Below are 12,238 nucleotides of genomic sequence, written 5' to 3'. Positions count from 1 at the left end.
TTTGACCGAAAAAATGTTTCTACTTCTTACAAGAAATCATCTCATCCAGATTCTTGGACTATTTGCATGTCTTCTTTTGTGACGCCCCGAAAATTTCACGTCGGTTTTTGAAGCATATTCTTTGTAAAATGAGGAATTTTTGCTTTGGAGATAATAATAATTTCGGCGTGGAGTTTATTGGAATTTTTCACGAGCGACTAGTTGAATACAATTACAAAGGATGACTTAACTAGTATCTCATTTGATCCCGTTGGAAAAGTATTGGAAATTTACGAATCAAGATATCATCTTGAAAAATACAAATATTGGGAGAATAAATTTCCAATAAATTGCAATTGAAAGAAAGTCAAAAGGATCTCCAATTGGAAATAGAAATAAGAGATGATGCTAAGAGTTATCAAATGATATATAACACATATACATAAGGGAATGTATGGACGTGTATAATGGTTATTCATGCATGGGAATTTCAAGAGAAATGCCAAGATAAATATAAGTGTAGAATGAGGATATAGGTTGCATAGATAACTACATACATGAATATGTGAAGATGGGAGTACATGCTACTTTAGAAGCTACATTTTATCAAAAAGGAAATGTGGAAACCAAATGCACAAAGGTGCAAGACTACCTTCCACAAGTAGTAGGATACTTGTCCTATGTGAGGATTAAATGGAAATAACTACAACTTATTTACAAAGGTCACTCTACGTCATCAAACCAAAATGAGCAAAGAGACAACTACAAGATACTCAAATCTTCCTTGAGACTCCTTCTACACATGTCTCGATTCTTGATCCCCCACTCCATTCCAAGGGGTCAATTTGTAGTCTCCTAGAGATAGCATGAGTTGTCCTAAGGAAATTTCGAAAAATAGTTAGATTTCTTCTTCAACAAAAACCAAGGAAAAAGGTTGTTCATGAAAATGGTAAGTAGCCATTTAAGATCTTGCAAAGAGCCTCTGCATTGATATCCCTCTTCCAAAGAAATAAACCACAATGGACTCATCAAATAATGAGCTTCCCAAGGCATTACACCAATTTGGTATAGAAGCTCTTTAGCTCAACAAAAGAGAGATGAACAATTAGCTCAAAAGGGATTTTGGCATTTTCCACACAATAGCCAAGAGATTTGAGAAATAGCAAGTATAGAGGCTCACCAATGTCTTACACCAATTTAGGCATAGAAGCTTTAAGCTCAAATTCAACAGGTGAAAGGGACAATAGCTCAAAGTAGGAGTGGAAGCTCCCAAGGTCTGCCACAAAAGTCCAAGAAATTTAGCTATATAAACAGCCACAAACCCCCTTTCTCTCCCACCCCTTTCGACACCCAAAATTCTATACACTACAAGGAGTGCAGCAGTGGGGAGGGAGAAGAGCAAATAGTGGCAGCAAGCAATAGCCACAACAATTAACGAATCACCAAAGCAAGGTAATTCTCCCCAACATCTTTTACAAAAATAGCATTCATATAGATCCCAACATAGCAATTGTAAGATAGGACATAGAGAACATAGAAGTAGCATCAATCAACAATTAGTATCAACATCAAGATCAAGCCTTTAATCACAACCATTGCCCATGTTTCTAAGATCACACATAGTTGCTGCCGGAAACTCGAACATAAAGAATTAAGTTTTAGTAGAAGTTAGAGGACTTATCTTGAAGCCGAAGGGCTTCCCCACGACCTCCGACAGCGGCTAAGCAACGAGGGCAGCCGCGCGGACTCCTCGGCGGTAGCAACGGCGATCACAAGAGCCGGCAGCGACGAGCGGAAAGGCTGCGGAGAGCAGCGCCAACCGACTGCGCGATGCCGAGCTGAGCATAGTGGCGGAGACAGCGATGCCGCCGAGAGGGAACCTGCCGCCGTGAGGGTGCGACGACGGTGGCAGTAGCGGCTCCTGGTCCGGCACGGAATCGCCGCTGGGACGGTGTCGGAGGCTAGCTGCGGAGTCGCAGAGAGAAAGAGGAAGCTCGACGGTGAGAGAAATAGAGAGAGATAGGGAGAAGACCGATGGGAATAACCGGCGATAGGGAGCACCGACGATTTGATCAGTGTTGGACAGCCGACGGCGGTGGAGCTGTATGATGATTCCGCGAATTTTTGATGATGATAAATGCTCGTAAAAATAAATTACGACACAGAGAATTTTACGTGGTTCGATTTACTGAGGTAAATCTACGTCCACGGGGAGAAATGGGGGCAGGTTTGTATTGCTTGATCTGCGAATTACAGCTTACAACACAGACTTGCTATATGATTATTTCTCTAGAGAGATTCTAACCCCTTCTATCAGATCTAAGTTCTATTTATATAATGAACTCAGATCATGGCTTGCATCACCACCCTAAGTCGTGGATGTCGTGTAGGTTATGGCCTAAGATCGTGGGTGAAGCGTAGGTCATGGCCTACGATCGTGGCCTGAACTGACATCACGTGGTAGTGGGTGTGTTGGACATCCTGTATGGGTCCACTAACTCCTTGTTCGGCCGAATACCGAGACCGAACTGCTTTGGTTGCCGATCTGAGAGTAGAGCTTGATGCCGACCTGAGAGCAGAGCTTGATTGGTTGGCTTTTACCGAGCTGTAGGCTGAGGCCGAACTCTTTGGTAATGCCGAACTGAACTCTTGGGCTTTGGGCTGGCCGAGCTGTCACTGCTATTGGGCTGGCCGAGCTGTCACTGCTATTGGGCTTGTTTAGTACGTACCCCCATCACTACCCCCCCCCCCGAAAAGCGAAGTGATTCACTTCGGCGAAGCGAGTCACTTCGGCATTCTGGATAAGGGTACGGGGGAGGCTGAAGTCAGGGGACGTGCCCTGCGCGTGACTGCATTAAATGCGGCATTAAATGCGACAGTAAAATCCGGCCGTTGAATCCTGAAAAGGTGGGATATGAAACGGTGCGATGATTTGAAATCTTTTCCAAATCTGATAAATACCGTCTTTCTTCATCATTTGAACACCTTTGCTATTGGCTTCTTCTGCACTCTCTATCTTCTGCGTGAAAAATTTCCTTCCGCTTTCAAAAATTTCTTCAGACTACCTTCACCTTCAAAAAGTAAGAAAAATGTCTTCTTCTTCTTCTTCGGAGTCGGGTAGCGTTAGGAAAGGGGGTAAGGGGTCTTCTAGCCGGAAAGAATCCGGGGAGAAGACCGTAGAGTATTTTCACAGTATCTTGAGTAAGGATACTGTGATATCCCTTTACGAAAAATACTCTTTTCCTGGGGGGAAGGCGGTGGTACCTGACGGTGATCACAGGGCTGACTCCCCGCCGGAGGGTTACGTCACCGTGTACGAGGCCTGCTTAGAATGCGGGCTTCGTTTCCCCCTCCCTTCTGCCTTTATAGATTTACTAGATTTTTTTCAGCTTCCTTTAGGCCAGGTGACTCCGAACTCTTGGAGGCACTTGTCGGCCTTCGCTGCCGAACTCCGTAGGTTAGGAAGGGATTTGTCTTTGAAGGCGATCCTTAAATTCTTTCAATTTAAGAGGAAGGGGTCTTGGTTTTACTTGATCCCTTTACAGCCCTTTAGGGCCTTTTGTAAAACGAAGTGGCCGAAGTGGCAAAATCGCTTCTTCTACTATGATAGGACCGCGGCTCCTAGTTTTCCCTGGAGAGGGCCGGAGTCCGTTATCCGTCACCCTCGGCCTGAACCGTTGGACGAGCTCGATGGCGAGCTCAACAAGATTCCCATAGTTAGGAAACAATACACGGAGTCTGAGCTCGTCAAGGGCGACGTCGTGTTCGACATCTCGTCTTCGGACGAAGAGGCCGAGGGTGAGGATTTCTCTTTATCTTTATGCTCTACTGCTTTAACGAAGAAAATCTGACTTTGCTTTCTTGCTTTTTGGCAGTGTTCATGTTGAATAAGGCTATTAGAAAGTCCTCCGAGCTTGTGGAGCCGGAGAGAGAGAAGGCTACCAGCTCGGCGCTTGATGCCGAGAAGAATCCGAAGAGGCAAAAGACCTCTTCGGGTCCAAAGAAGCCGGAGTCGACTTCGGCAAGCAAGAAGGGGAAGACCCAGAAGCCCCCAAGGGCGCCAGAGAAAGACGTGGTCTTGGCGCCTCCTTCGGAGCATATCTGTGAGCCATTTTTATGGCCCACGGACTTCGCCGAGGTGAATTGTTTTCTTGATTCCTTGGCTTGGCTTCTGTCTTGTATTTTTGGTGCCCTCTGTTAACTTTTTTCCTTATCCATTTTCAGAGGAATGATATGCTCTCCAAGCTCGTCGCCGTCGAACTCTCCAAAGCGTCCAACGACTATGCCGAGATGCAGAGGAAATTGGCGGCTGCTTGTCACCGGGCCGAGCAGGCTGAGGCAAACTTTGAGAAAGCCAGGGCTGCTAGGATTTCGGCCCAGGATGAAGCTCAGTTTGCCAAAAACCAGCTCGTCATCCAGCGAGAGCAGACGAAACGGAGGGATGCTGCCGCCGTGGTTGCCCAAGGAGAGGGTCTCCGTGCCTACACGGAGAGACTCTTTTTGAGCAGCCAGTTCTCGGCCTTTGTCGGTAGTCTGGTAAGGCTAATTGCCGATAAGGGCGAGCAGGGGCCCGACGTCGTGCTGCCTCTGTACAGCCGAGAGATAGCTGCTCGGCTTCAGAATCTGCCGCTCCTTGAGGAGCTCGCTTCATCCTCGGTCCTGCTTTCTGCAGACCGAGTCCGGAGTTGTCGAGCTGATCGGGACGAGAACCTGGAGGCTATCTTTGCCTCCGTGGGACCCGTTTCACCCGCTTCGACTTACAACGGAGAGGGTGAGGCCGAGCCGCTGGAGCGGGAGGCCGAAGTCGAGCGAGCCGGGCATCCGGAGAAGGAAGCCGATCAGGAGGCGCAGCAGATCGGCTACGGTGGCGCCGAGCAGGCTGGGGAGAGCAAGGAGGCAGAGGCTGAAGCTGAAGCAGAGAAGGAAGCTGAACCTCACCGAGAAGGTGGAGACGAAGCTAGCGAAGTATGATTTCGTCTCCCTTCTCTTAGTTTAGTTTCTTCCTTGTAAAATGGCCTTGAAGCCCTCCTTGTATAGAAAAATTTTTTTTTTTTTTTTTTTTTTTTTCTTATGAATGAAAAAATTCTTCTTTCTGCTCTTGTGTCTTCGTATAGCCTTTCGTACTCTCTTACTCCTGTTGTGGTTTACTACCTGCTCGGTAAGCTGAAATGCCGAACTGACGTAGCTGCTTTGTATTCTTAACTCTCAAGGAGCTGGAGGTACTTCACTGGAAGCGGCTGTACTCTTCGGCTTTAGACGAAGCTGAGAAAAGAGCTATAGCCGATCAGACGAAGAATGACGAGCTTCTGGCTCGTTTAGTGAAGCTGGATGCCGATAATAAGGACTTAGAGTCCGATAAGAATGATCTGGAGGCCGAGCTGAATACGACCATTGCTGAGAGGACTGCGTACGAGGATTACATCCGTGTGCGCGGGGGAATGACCATATCAGATGTTCAGAGTCGAGTTGACGAACTGTGGGAGGAATATAATGTACTCCGGAGGAACAATGCGCTGGAGAGCTCGGCTTGCCAACAAGTCGTGACATCATTGCGGCGCTGGGCTTCTCGGTACAACATTGTTCTTTCTCGGCGCCCCTCCATAGAAAGATTCCTTCGGCATATCGCGCCAACAGATGCTCGCACTCCAGATCAAACCTCTGGTTCCCTTGTTCAAAATCCTACTCCCAGCCAACAACGAACTCCGGAACAGCCGGAAACGTCAAGACGAGAACGGGCTCAGGAGCAACCGGAATCGTCAAGACAGGGACGGACTGAAATTCGCCGAGGAGTTGTGACTATGAGCGAGCAAGATCAGCAGATGCTTCGTGAAGAGACTCTTCGCCGCCGAGGTGCTAGGGCTTCCCGGGCTCAGAGAAGAGGTGGCAGGTCGATTAGAGCATCTCGTCGACCTGCTTATTCTGCGGCTGCCTGGAACGCCCGAACTCAGCTTCACGAGGATTTTGTGAATAGATGGCTCAACTTTAGCAACCCTGGACAGTAGAATAGTCCTTTGTAATAGCGTAACGCCATCTCGTAGGGTAGCGGAGTTGTGTGCCGAACAAGATTTGAAAAATGAAATTTTGTTTTCGCTTTTAACACTGTATTTACAGCTTCGCGAAAAAATTTCATCATACTTGTCCTCGGTCTTATGAAGTGAACTTCTTTGACCGGACTTGTCTTTGGTCTGATGAAATAAACATCTTTGACCGGACTCGTCTTTGGTCTGATGAAATAAACATCTTTGACCGGACTCGTCTTTGGTCTGATGAAATAAACATCTTTGACCGGACTCGTCTTTGGTCTGATGAAATGAACATCTTTGACCAGACTCGTCTTTGGTCTGATGAAACAAACATCTTTGACCGGACTCGTCTTTGGTCTGATGAAATAAACATCTTTGACCGGACTCGTCTTTGGTCTGATGAAATAAACATCTTTGACCGGACTCGTCTTTGGTCTGATGAAATAAACATCTTTGACCGGACTCGTCTTTGGTCTGATGAAATAAACATCTTTGACCGGACTCGTCTTTGGTCTGATGAAATAAACATCTTTTGACCGGACTCGTCTTTGTGTTCTAATTTGGCGATTTTCGTCGCCGGGATCGAACTTTCCCTTGTCCTAATTCGGCGAGTTTTATCGCGTGGATCGGACTTTCCCAGGTAACCGAAGTGGTCTTATGCAGTAAACCTCTTTGACTAGACATGGTCGTCCTCGGTCTTATGAGGTAAACTGCTTTGACCGAACTTGGTCGTCCTAATTCGGCGAGTTTTATCGCGTGGATTGGACTTTCCCTTGTCCTAATTCAGGCAAGTTTTATCGCGAGAATCGGACTTTTGTTGCAGTTCGTTTCAGACGAAGTGCTTGATTCTTAAGCAGAATTGTGGTCTTGTATCCTCTTTAGAAGCTTTGACACACAATCGTGGGCTTGTTGCAGCTCGTTTCAGACGAACTGCTTGTTTAAGCTGAATTGTGGTCTTGTATCCTCTTTAGAAGCTTTGACGCACAATCGTTGGCTTGTTGCAGCTCGTTTCGGACGAACTGCTTGTTTAAGCTGAATTGTGGTCTTGTATCCTCTTTAGAAGCTTTGACACACAATCGTGGGCTTGTTGCAGCTCGTTTCGGACGAACCGCTTGTTTAAGCTGAATTGTGGTCTTGTATCTTCTGTAGAAGCTTTGACTCACAATCGTTTAGCTTGTATATGTTCTAAGAAGGGGATCAGCCTTCGAAGAACAAGATACCTCAGTAACATTTGTAAGAGACGACACGCACATAGACAAGGCATATAGACAAATAAAAAGCACATAGAGACGAACAAAAACCAAGCAAACCAAAGAAAGCACATTGACCGGACTGTCTCTTACAAATGGAACTTTTTGAGGTTGGAAACGTACCATGTTCGGGGTACTTGTGCTCTTGACACGTGAGTCAATTTGTAAGACCCTTTGCCGAGGACTTCTGACACCCGATATGGAACTTCCCATGTGGGTTCGAGTTCGCCCAGCTTTTCTGCTCGGCTTACTTCGTTGTTTCTCAAGATGAGATCTCCCACTTGAAATTGCAGCTTTTTCACCCTTTGGTTATAATACCGGGCTACTTGCTCCTTGTACTTGGCTGCTTTTATGCAGGCCAATTCTCTTCTTTCTTCGGCCAGATGTAGTTCGGCTCTTAGTCCGTCACCATTCATTTCTGAGGAGAAATTGAGTTCGGGGACTGGATATGCCGATCTCAACCGGAATCACGGCTTCAGTGCCGTACACCATCGAGTTCGGCTCCGGTGTGACTTCGGTCATTTCGCCGGCCTCTGATTCCGGCTGCTGTGATTGCTATGCTTGATGGTGCCGAACTGATTGCTCGGCACTTTTAAGCGCAATCTGCGAACACACTTGCTCTTTTTCGATCACCTCGGATGACCGCTATCTCTCCTTTAGTGGAGAAGGTGTTCGGCGAGGATGCCTCTGATCGCTATGACCGGGCTTCTTTTTGTCTTCTCTAGATGAGCTGTCTAAAGACCGTTTTCGACGGTCTGCCTCATCGGCACGAGAAAACTTGTCCGCAATGTCCCACATCTCTTGAGCTGTTTGCGGACCGCACTCCACGAGCTTTCTGTAGAGAGCTCCGGGCAGGATTCCATTTTGGAATGCCGAAATGACAAGTAGATCATTGAGATTATCTACCTGTAGGCATTCCTTATGGAATCTCGTCAGGAAGTCGCTGATCTTTTCGTCGCGACCTTGACGTATAGAAAGCAGCTGAGCCGAAGTATTTCGGGCTTCCGCTTTCTGAAAGAACCTCCTGTGGAAAGCATCCATCAGATCTCGGTAGGATCTAATGCTGCCTTGAGGAAGGCTGTCGAACCACCTTCTGGCGTTCCCGACGAGCAGCTCGGGGAACAGCTTGCACATATGGACCTCATTGAGACCTTGGTTCGCCATATTATACTGATAGCGTCCCAGGAAGTCATGAGGATCCACGAGTCCGTCATAGGTTATCGACGGAGTTCGGTAGTTCTGTGGAAGGGGAGTTCGGGTAATATCGTCCGAGAACGGAGTCCTCAATGCTCCGTACATGGCGAACCCGACATTTCTTCGGTATGGAGGAGATGGAGTTCTCCTGTGATTCCGGTACCGAGGATTCTTTCTTCTGGAAGACATGACACTACTGCGGTAGTGACTGTCTCGTATGGAGGGAGAGGGAGAATCCGCCGTTTTTGTCCCCGGCTGCTTTTGGCTTTTTTGCAGGAAGGTTAAGAATTCCTCCTGCTTTTCCGCCAAAAACAGCTTGACAGCCTCGTTCAAATCGGGCTGCTGGGAAGACTCGGTGTGACGGCTTTTGGAGCGGCTTGTTCCTCCACCATGAGAACTGGTGGTGGATTTATCCCTAGGCTGTTTTCCCGACCTATGGGATGGATTGGCTTCCTCCTGGTTCTCACGGGCAGGAATACGGGTACTCTGCGATCTGGTATGCATTTTTTGGGTGGAAAAAATGGATCAAAAATTCGCTTTATCACAAATTTTGTTCTCTGTTTCCCACAGACGGCGCCAGTGATGATTCCGCGAATTTTTGATGATGATAAATGCTCGTAAAAATAAATTACGACACAGAGAATTTTACGTGGTTCGATTTACTGAGGTAAATCTACGTCCACGGGGAGAAATGGGGGCAGGTTTGTATTGCTTGATCTGCGAATTACAGCTTACAACACAGACTTGCTATATGATTATTTCTCTAGAGAGATTCTAACCCCTTCTATCAGATCTAAGTTCTATTTATATAATGAACTCAGATCATGGCTTGCATCACCACCCTAAGTCGTGGATGTCGTGTAGGTTATGGCCTAAGATCGTGGGTGAAGCGTAGGTCATGGCCTACGATCGTGGCCTGAACTGACATCACGTGGTAGTGGGTGTGTTGGACATCCTGTATGGGTCCACTAACTCCTTGTTCGGCCGAATACCGAGACCGAACTGCTTTGGTTGCCGATCTGAGAGTAGAGCTTGATGCCGACCTGAGAGCAGAGCTTGATTGGTTGGCTTTTACCGAGCTGTAGGCTGAGGCCGAACTCTTTGGTAATGCCGAACTGAACTCTTGGGCTTTGGGCTGGCCGAGCTGTCACTGCTATTGGGCTGGCCGAGCTGTCACTGCTATTGGGCTTGTTTAGTACGTACCCCATCACTGTACGGTGAGAGTGAGCTCGACGGGAGCCAGAGACGGCGCTGTGGAGAGCTGGCGGCGGGTTTTTGAGAGAATGAGAAATTGAGAATGAGAATTGGAGAAGGAGAATTTGAGGAGAGATGAGGAGACGATGGAGGCACTGCTTCTCCATCTTCAATTTTAGGGATTTGAGTTGAGGATGTAATTTGGGGAAGAAGAGAGGGACCGATAGGTTGATGAGGTAGTGAATGCTCCCCAATTTTATTTGGGCTAACTGCACTAATTTTAGTTTGGGCTGATCCCAAATAAGTCTAAGTTGGGCCAGCAGAAATAAATGGAATGATGGGCTGCCTTGATGGATTAATCGAAGTGGATTTAATTAATTTAGTTGGATAGTGGAGTATTGTTGAATGGAACGGGCCTTGAGAAATGATTAAGGATTTAATTTTTCTCCCTATCGCTGAGTAAGGAAGAACAAGGCAGGTGGGCTAATTATTATAATGTTGGACTTTAGTAACCAAGTGAAGTATTGGCTGTTTTAATTAGTAGGGCAAAGAGTATTCTCACTATTAAATTGGGCCAAGGCATTTAATTAAAAATGAATGGGCCGATTACTTTTGTGAATGGACTATACAATTTATGCTAGTTCTTTTTTTAAAAGAGTTTGGACCAATTTATTAGTTAACAATGTGGACTGAGAATGGTTTATATTTTGGACAAGGACTAAAGTTAGTGTTGGGCCACTTGAATTATCATGGACTAGAATTTATATAAGTGGAGCTTAGAGCGGGATTATTTAGAAAAAAGAGCTACAAATTTTCCTTTAGAGAATGAGGAAATAATGATGAAATTGGGGACGCGAGTTAAGAAAATTCAAAGAAAAGATTTAGAAAGGGATTTTCCAAGAATTCATATTTTATTAAATAAATGCCCAAGTGGTTATTTTTGAGAAAATAGAATTTCCCCGGAATTAGTTAAGTGAGTAAGTAAATCCTGCAACTTAGTAAAGCCCAAGAAAGGATTAGAGATCCTATAAGACGAGACTAAGATATAGGTGCTATCCAATAGGATGCATGCATTCTTTTCTCAAGAAAAATATTTCAAGTACTGATTGAGCGTGTTACGCTATTTTTGTTAAAAAGGTTAAAAAAAGTAAGGCCGGCGCGAGAATTTTAATTGAGGAGTAAACGTATCAGGTGAGCTTTCTTTTAATATCCAGCACATTAGTGTGGATATAAATCAAATACTTGTGAAATTATGAAATATCATATTTTCTCAAAATGAAGTTTTGATTAATTTTCAAGTTGTTGTCAAGCCATAAAATGTTTGTTTTCGAGGCCTATCTGTTGGACTATATGTTTGTTGGTTTTGGCTACGCCAAAACGTTATGATTTGGAATAGAGCGCGAGAGGGCTGTGAGCCATCCAAGAGGGTTGGCAGACTATGGTGTCCGCAGAAGGTGGCCACCTTCCCGGCACAATGGAACGATGAATGATGAATGATGAATGATGAATGATGAATGATGAAAGAACTTAGTATGCACAGATGAACTTTTAGCTCACAAAAGAATTCAGTAAGCTCGGGCCTTTTATGAAAAACCCCTGTGTGTTACTGTGATGGATGACAACTGTATAAAATGTATGTTTTGATTTTCGGCAAGTGTCCACTGAGTACTCCTGTACTCAACCCTGCATGTATTTATAAATGTGCAGATTAAGCAATGGGGTGGAGGCGTGCTGATCAGAGTTGATGCTACTTAAGTAAATAAGTATGGATCTTTCGACGCTTCGTGTCTTCATACGCGAAGTCGTTCTTTGGACTTTTTCCGCTGCAGTTTGTTAACAGAGAATAGTGAACTCTCATCGTCGTAACTCTAATACAATTTTATGAAATGCTATTGTCATTTAAATCCTTGTAATCGAATACTTGGATCCTATCTTATGATATTGTTTGACTTTTCGATGTGCAAGTTCTATTCGCATTTCTTCCTTATTTCTTCAAATCCTTTCATTAGTCATGGTTTATCCGCTTTTGCTATCCTTAGCAAAGTACGGCCGTGTCATCTTTTATAGTCACAATCAGATTTATTGCATTCAAATCAACTTCATGATATACAAAAAATCATAATGTTCCATATCTTGAAGCAAATCTTTAAATGTTACACTTTGTTCATGATCAACTCCACAAAAATCATAATGTTACATCTTTTGAAGTAAATCTTTACATGTTACACTTTGTTCATGATCAACCCCATCGAATAAACCTTCAAGTACTTTGACTACTGTGAATCACATAGATGTAGGACAAAGTATAGTTGTATAATGAGATCCCCTTCAAGTACTATAGAGATTTACCGCCTAAAATGATTTCCCCTTTCATAATCAATTTAACCATTCTATCATATTCATTTTTTCGAAGTTTATTTGTCATTTTGCAAGAAGATCCACGATTTGTAACAATCGGGCTAAGATAGCCGAAAAAATAAAAAACATGTATGTTTTCCTTACATACTACCACACAAACCAATTGAAGTTGAGGAGTAAAACAATGGACATACCATGTCGATGGATTTTCTTTTAAAATAAGTGTTTTCAGTCGATTAA

At 44.9% G+C, this 12,238-nt stretch overlaps 2 long non-coding RNA genes across 2 annotated transcripts; one reads left to right on the top strand and one right to left on the bottom strand.

Moving 5' to 3' along the window:
- Window positions 1-467: 467 nt before the first annotated feature.
- Window positions 468-2,079, bottom strand: LOC121797389. The gene is made up of 2 exons (XR_006049834.1): window positions 1,160-2,079; window positions 468-855 (listed from the first exon to the last, which is right to left on the bottom strand). It is a non-coding gene; the product is annotated as an uncharacterized LOC121797389 (long non-coding RNA).
- Window positions 1,330-11,601, top strand: LOC121797390. Its single transcript, XR_006049835.1, has 3 exons — window positions 1,330-1,431; window positions 10,778-10,831; window positions 11,348-11,601. It is a non-coding gene; the product is annotated as an uncharacterized LOC121797390 (long non-coding RNA).
- Window positions 11,602-12,238: the final 637 nt, after the last annotated feature.

This window comes from Salvia splendens, chromosome 3 (assembly GCF_004379255.2).
Source record: "Salvia splendens isolate huo1 chromosome 3, SspV2, whole genome shotgun sequence".
Taxonomy (NCBI): domain Eukaryota; kingdom Viridiplantae; phylum Streptophyta; class Magnoliopsida; order Lamiales; family Lamiaceae; genus Salvia; species Salvia splendens.
Note: the sequence above shows the minus strand (reverse complement) of the source record. Positions and strands in the feature narration are given on the sequence as shown.